Genomic DNA, 7,645 nt, shown 5'->3' on the forward strand with positions numbered 1-7,645 from the left:
TCCACATTCCTTATTTTTTTGTATTAGGAATGTATAGTATATTAATATTATATTTATATTTTAAATAATTTATATTTTAACGAGGACAAACATTTTAGCCAAAGTGATAAATTTCTATTTGGAGAAATTGAAGCCTCAATTAGCAGATGGGTTATACATGTTTCCAGTCAGAGTTAACAGCTAGAGTCCTCATGGAGAGGTTATAAAGTCATAACACAAAGGGCGGGCGTGATGGCTTACGCCTGTAATCCCAGCACTTTGGGAGGCTGAGGTGGGCAGATCACGAGGTCAGGAGATCGAAACCCTCCTGGCTAACACGGTGAAACCCCGTCTGTACTAAAAATACAAAAAATTAGCCGAACATGGTGACAGGTGCCTGTAGTCCCAGCTACTAGGGAAGCTGAGGCAGGAGAATGGCATGAACCTGGGAGGCGGAGCTTGCAATGAGCAGAGATCGCGCCACTGCACTCCAGACTGGGCGACAGAGCGAGACTCCGTCTCAAAAAAAAAAAAATCATAACACAAAGGCCAAAGCCCATGTTCTTCCTAGCAAGGCCTATTTATGGTTATGGGTATATGCACAAACTTATCAATAATTGCTTATCTTCCTCCATGGGCCAAATTCAACCAAGGTTCAGCAGTAACAGTGCCTCATGTGTAGATTTTCAGTGAGAATGTTGCCACATCCTTCAGTGTTACTAATAAATCCTATTCCTTGTTCTCAATCCCACTGCACAAAATTTGCAACTAGAGAAAAACAATTCATTAGGATGAACTTCAAATAAGCCCCGAAAGGCAGAACCTCCTTGAGACTCAAGAGCAAATAAGACCTCAGGGATTCATTAAAAGTTGACTTTTCTCTAAGAACCTTTGAGGGTTCTTGTCTGGATGAGGCAACACCAGGGCAAGTCCCTCTGAGTTGATGTCACTTCAGAGACTGTTACCATGGAGGCTTCATTTCAAATGCATCTCAAAATTAGAGTGTTGCCTTTTTGTTTATTTTATTTTTATTTTTTTATTTTTGTTGAGATAAAATTCACCATTTTAAGCCTTTTAAAGTGTGCATACAGTGGCTTTTAGTACATTCACAATGCTGTGCAACCATCAACACTTATTAGTTCCAGAATATTTTATAACCCCCAAGCAGAAACCTCACATCTAGCAGTCACCCCTATTCCTTTCTACCTCCAGCCCCTGGACACCACTAATTGGCTTTCTATCTGTACTGATGTGGCCATTCAGGACATTTCATATAAATACATTAATACGATATGTGTTCTTTTGTGCCTGGCTTCTTTCACTTAGCACAATGTTTCCAAGGTTCATCCAGGTTGTAGCATATATCAGTGTCATTTTTTTTTTTTTTTTCGATCTGGAGTCTTGCTCTGTCACCCAGCCTGGAGTGCAGTGGCTTGATCTCAGCTCACTGCAACCTCCATTTCCTGGGTTCAAGCAATTATCTTGTCTCAGCCTCCCAAGTAGCTGGGATTACAGGCACCTACCACCACACCTGGCTAATTTTTATATATATATATATATATATATATATATATTTTTTTTTTTTTTTTTGAGACGTAGTCTTGCTCTGTCGCCCAGGCTAGAGTGCAGTGGCCGGATCTCAGCTCACCGCAACCTCTGCCTCCTGGGTTCACGCCATTCTCCTGCCTCAGCCTCCCGAGTGGCTGGGACCACAGGCGCCCACCACCTCGCCCGGCTAATTTTTTGTATTTTTAGTAGAGACGGGGTTTCACCGTGTTAGCCAGGAGGGTCTCGATCTCCTGACCTCGTGATCCACCCGTCTCGGCCTCCCAAAGTGCTGGGATTACAGGCTTGAGCCACCGCGCCCGGCCTAATTTTTATATTTTTAGTAGAGATGGGGTTTCACCATGTTGGCCAGGCTGGTCTCAAACTCCTGAACTCGTGATCTGCCCGCCTCAACCTTTCAAAGTGCTGGGATTACAGGTGTGAGCCACCGTGCCTGGCCTATGTCATTCATTTTTATGGCTGAATAATACTCTGTTCTGTGTATATACATTTTATTTACCCTTTCATCAGTTAATGGCCATTTAGACTGTCTCCACTTTTTGGGGATTATAAATAATACTACCTGAAGGTCAGCCGAAGGTGAGATCTTAGAGCTAGAGCATTCTCAGGTCTTTTCTGAGTAGCGTTCAGCCCTAAGCATGCATCTGACCTTCTAGGTCCCCAGGAATACATGGGGGCTTTTCAGAGTTCCTATTTCCCAAAGCATCTCATTCTCAGTCTACCATGCCAGGCTTTTGGTTAACTTATTTATTTGCCCCAATTATCTCTTGCTTCTGACTGTGTCTATTACATTTGCCTTTGCATACTTATAACAAGCCCCATCTCCGTACTCCCATCCGGCACCCTACAAAGCCACCTTAGCCCTGGGAGAGTCCCAGGTTAGGCAAGAGACAGGCAAATCCTTTGAGCTGATCTTTCAGAGAACCACCAGGGAAGCCAAAACAAACATCAATTTTTTTTTGATCATCCATGGATAGAATAGTGGATAAAGAAACTGCAATATACACACACACACACACACACACACACTAGTGAGTATTATTTGGCTTTTAAAAAGGAGATTTGAGGAAACATGGATGAACATGAATCTAGAGGGCGTTATGCTAAGCAAAATAAGCTAGATGCAGAAGGAAAAATATTGCACACAATCTCTCTTATATGTAGAATCTAAAAATGTCAAACATATAGAAGCAAAAAAGAACAATGGTTACCAGCGGCAGGTGGGGTGCAGTGGAAAAATATTTGTCAAAAAGTAAAAAGTTGCAGTTATGTACCATGAATAATCAAGAGATCTAATAAATCTAGTTCTCTATAGCATGAGAACTGTAGTTAATAATATTGTATACTGGAAAATTTCCTAAAAGAGAGGATTTTAGGTGCTCTCACCACACACACACACACAAAGGTGTGTATGTGAGATCATGGATATATTAAGTTGGTTACTATAGTAATTATTTCACTATGTTATGTATATCAAAATCATATTGCACACCTTAATTTCTACAATTTTTTTTAAATCTCAATTTTTTTAAAATAAGATCTGTTGGCCGGGCGTGGTGGCTCAAGCCTGTAACCCCAGCACTTTGGGAGGCCGAAACGGGCGGATCACGAGGTCAGGAGATCGAGACCATCCGGGCTAACACGGTGAAACCCCGTCTCTACTAAAAACTACAAAAAACTAGCCGGGCGAGGTGGTGGGTGCCTGTTGTCCCAGCTGCTCAGGAGGCTGAGGCAGGAGAATGGCGGAAACCCGGGAGGCGGAGCTTGCAGTGAGCTGAGATCCGGCCACTGCACTCCAGCCTGGGCCGCAGAGCGAGACTCAGTCTCAAAAAAAAAAAAAAAAAAAAAAAAGAAGAGAAAAGAAAAGAAAAGAAGATCTGTTATGCTCCCTCAGGTACTGGGTACTTGTGCCAGGAATGTGGGCTCCTGTCTTCAAGGCTGTTGCCAACTAGATAAGAGCAGGAGAAACTCCCAGGATAAGTTAAAATGCCACAAAGCTCACTTATGAGATCCAGCTCTTTTTCCTTAAGTGTTGCCTTGGTTGCTGCACGTTTTTGGTTTTGTTTTTCTGTTTTTTTACTAGTATTCATAGTTCTAAGCAAGTTGATTCTGAAAGTTTTTTACCAGTTTATTTGTTGCTTTTGTGGGTGCAAAAAAGAGTTTTGGAGTTCCCTACTCTGCCATTCTTGCTGACATCTCTCTAAATCAACCCCCTTTGTAACCCACTTAAATGACAAATTACATGGTCCTACTAAGTATTCAGGCAATAAACTGGAATCAGACTGATATCAGTAAAAATGCTGGCTCTGCCACATCCTAGCTGAATGACAGTGATAAATTTGTTTAACCTCTCTCTGGACTTCAAATCCCTTAACTTAAAATAAGGATAATAATGCCTAAACTCAAAGAGTTATAGTTATGAATAAATGATGCCATATCTGACACCATAAATTGAGGTATAAAGCTTATGATGTAATGTGCTTTCCCTGTTTTTACTACTGCAACATGAAGCTTATAGACTTTTTCCCACACCTAAGAAGGAACATAGGATAGGTATCGTTATTGGGTGTGAAGTTAGGGAGGATAAGTGAAATAAAATAAAACTGTGTGTTTTGTTTCTTGTCTTTTTTTTTGTTTTCATTTTTTTTGAGACAGAGTCTCGCTCTGTCACCCAGGCTGGAGTGCAGTGGCCCCATCTTGGCTCACTAGATCCACCTCCCGGGCTCAAGCTGTTCTCCTTCCTCAGCCTCCTGAGTAGCTGGGACTACTCAGGTGCCACCACCACGCCCGGCTAATTTTTTTGTATTTTTAGTAGAGACCGGGTTTCACAGTGTGAGCCAGGATGTTCTCAATCTCCTGACCTCATGATCCGCCTGTCTCAGCCTTCCAAAGTGCTGGGATTACAGGCATGAGCCACAGCGCCCGGCCGTTTTTTTTTTTGTTGTTGTTTTGTTTTTGACACAAGGTCTCACTGTTTCACCTACGCCACAGTGCAATGGCACAATCTTGGTTCACTGCAGCTTCAGCCTCCCAGGTTTCAAGGGATTCTCCCACCTCAGCCCCTGGAAAATGCAAAAAAATAATAATAATAATAAATAATACAGGATTCTTCTTTTTCCCTAAGCTATGCTGTTAGGACAATCAAGAGTATCAAGAGTAGAAGCACTTGTCTTTCAAGTCACCGGGTGGGCCCTCTTTCAAGTGTACTAAAAATAATAATAATATTTTTTAAATAGTAAAACTGGTGCAGTCACAATGCCTAAGAGACACAGGTGCACGGATATGAGAGGCTGCAAACTGGAGAAGTAGTTCTGAAATGTTAATATGCATTAGAATTGCCTAGAAAAGTTGTTAAAACTCAGATTTCTTGACCCCATCTGCAGAGGTTTTGATTCAGTAGGTCTGTGGGTGGAGCCCAAGGATTTATATGACAAGTTCCCAGGCAGTGCTAATGGTGCTAGTCTGAGGACCACACGTTGAGAACCACTGAACCAGAGGCAAAGCAACAAGCTCAGGTGCTTCAGGTTGAAGTTCCAAGTCACCTCCATTAGCTCTGCGACCTTGGGCAAATCTCGTAATCTGCGATTCAACTTCTTCACCACTAAAAAGAATATCCTAATTCCTGCTAATAAGTATCACCTGTCCCCAAGATACTTATGAGCATTAAATGATTTAAACTTGTGAAAGGAATGCACAAATTCTCCCGAATTATGCAAATATCATTAATTATATGAGTTAAGTAACTATCATAGCTAGAATTTACATTATTTCCATATTAGGAACCCAACGGTGAAGATCCATGCTCTAGAAAACATGTCTGAAATGTGAATACTTTGCTACTATTAGTACTTGGTTAGATACCATGATGTGAACATGTGAATGATAACAATAATAATCACAAGAGTTAAAATATATTGAATGTTTCCTATTTACTAGGCACAGTACTTAATTTAAACCTCACAATCCTATGAGGAAGCCACTAGTAATAATTCAAAATGTGTAGCTTAAGAAAGCTTGGGCTTCAAATGGTCAAGTACCTTTCTCAGGCTCACACAGAAAAGATCAGAAGCAGGGTTTCTAAATAATATGCTTACAGTGTTATTTGCTGATTCATCTCATTTAAACATGATTGATTGATTCAGGGCCCAGAATAGTAGGTAACTCATAATAATTATTCAATAGTTTAGTTTAGTTTAGTTTAGTTAACTGGAGTCTCACTCTGTCACCCAGGCTGGAGTGCAGTTGCACAATCTTGACTCACTGCAACCTTCACCTCCCAGATTCAAGTAACCCTCCTGCCTCAGCCTCCCGAGTAGCTCCTGCCGCCATGCCCAGCTCATTTTGGATTTTTAGTAAACATAGGGTTTCACCGCATTGCCCAGGCTGGTCTCGAACTCCTGACCTCAAGTGATCCGCAGGCCTCAGCCTCCCAAATTGTTGGGATCATAGGCATGAACCACTGCGCCTGGCCTTCAATAATTTTTTGCTAAGGAAATTGCTACCAATTAGATTTGACTGGAATTTAGTTCTCTTATGTTCCCCATCCCTAATCTTTCTCTCCTATCTTCCCAATATAGATAAATCACAATATTCATTTCTCAACACTAAATGTCTACTATACTTGGGTTTGTTTTTTTTTTTATTTGTTCTATTTTGTTTTTCCCAGAGTAAATACTGCCCTCATAGCTTTCTATGTGCTTCTTCTTAATATTTCCACATACTCCCATTATAACTGTCAAGTACCCAACAATATTATTTCCTGAAAGCACAAACACGTGACAATAAGTCGATTTCATTTTCTTCTGGAGGACTCCCTTCTCCTATTCCCACCTGGATTACTCTCCAGGCTTGAAGCATGGCTGTGATCCTGAAACTTCCTTTTACTGCACTCTTGGGTTGGGTCTGCTTTTTCTGGACCCAACCTTTTTCCAGGTCTTGGTTTAGAGTCAGAGCTTTGTTTTGCTAGAACACTTTATTCAAAAGTTCCCTAAAAGAAAAAAAGGAGGAGGAGGAGGAGGAGGATGCAGAGAAGGAAGGTGGGGATAATTTTTTTAGTTCTTATTTCTGAACATATCTTTAGTTCTAACCTTGATACTTGAAAACATTAAGAATAATTTTTGCCATGGAATAGTGAAAGGATTCCTCTGTTGTGTTTTATTACAGTAACCACTATTGCCATTCAGATTTTGAATTCCATCCTCATTGCTCTTATGTGCAGGGCTGTCATATCTAACAAATAAAAATACATAACAGTCAGTTAAATTTGGTTTTCAGGTAACAAAATACTATTAGTATACATATGTCCCAGGCAATATTTGGGATGTACTAAAATTTATTCATGTTTATTTAAACAACGAATTTAATTGGGTACCCTGTATTTGATCTGGAAACTCTATTTGTAAGTAGTATTTTTCTCTCTCCCTGGACACTTTCAATATATTCTCTTCTGCAGAGTGTTCTAAAATTTTGCAGTGATGTATATATCTCTTTTTCTTACTTATTATGCAGTATATTCAGTGAGTTCTTATTTTGGGGGAAAAAACTTTCAGCCCTAGGAAATTTTCTTAATTATTATTTTCTTCCCGTTCACTATTTCTGTTTCTTTCTCTTTCTGGAATCCTTATTATCGACAGGTCGAACCTCCCCTTCCTAGTTTCCATTTTTAAAAATGTTTGTTCATTTCCCGAGGAGACTTTTATCAACTTCACTTTGTAGGCTTTCTATTGGAATTAGAACTTTGCCTGTCATATTTTTATTTTCAAAAAATGTCCTCTTTATGTAGACTGTTTATTTTTCATATCATTCTGTTCCTATTATATGCACATAACAAGGGAGCTTTTCGATATAAATATGAAAGAAAGATTCCCAGAAATACTAATACCTTGTAACTAGGTTACTTCACTCACTACCTTTAACTACTCTGAATTGTTGTATTATGTAATCCTTCAGACTTGAGAGAAAATCGCTTTTTCACCCACACTGAACCTTTCTTTCCTCACCCATATCTTAGCATCACAAAATCAGAGGATTGGAGAGATATAGAGTCATTTTGTCCAATCATCCAACCACCCATCTTGTCTAGGACTCTTTCTGAGTTATC

The sequence above is a fragment of the Piliocolobus tephrosceles genome, chromosome 13 (genome assembly GCF_002776525.5).
Source record: "Piliocolobus tephrosceles isolate RC106 chromosome 13, ASM277652v3, whole genome shotgun sequence".
Classification (NCBI taxonomy): Eukaryota; Metazoa; Chordata; class Mammalia; order Primates; family Cercopithecidae; genus Piliocolobus; species Piliocolobus tephrosceles.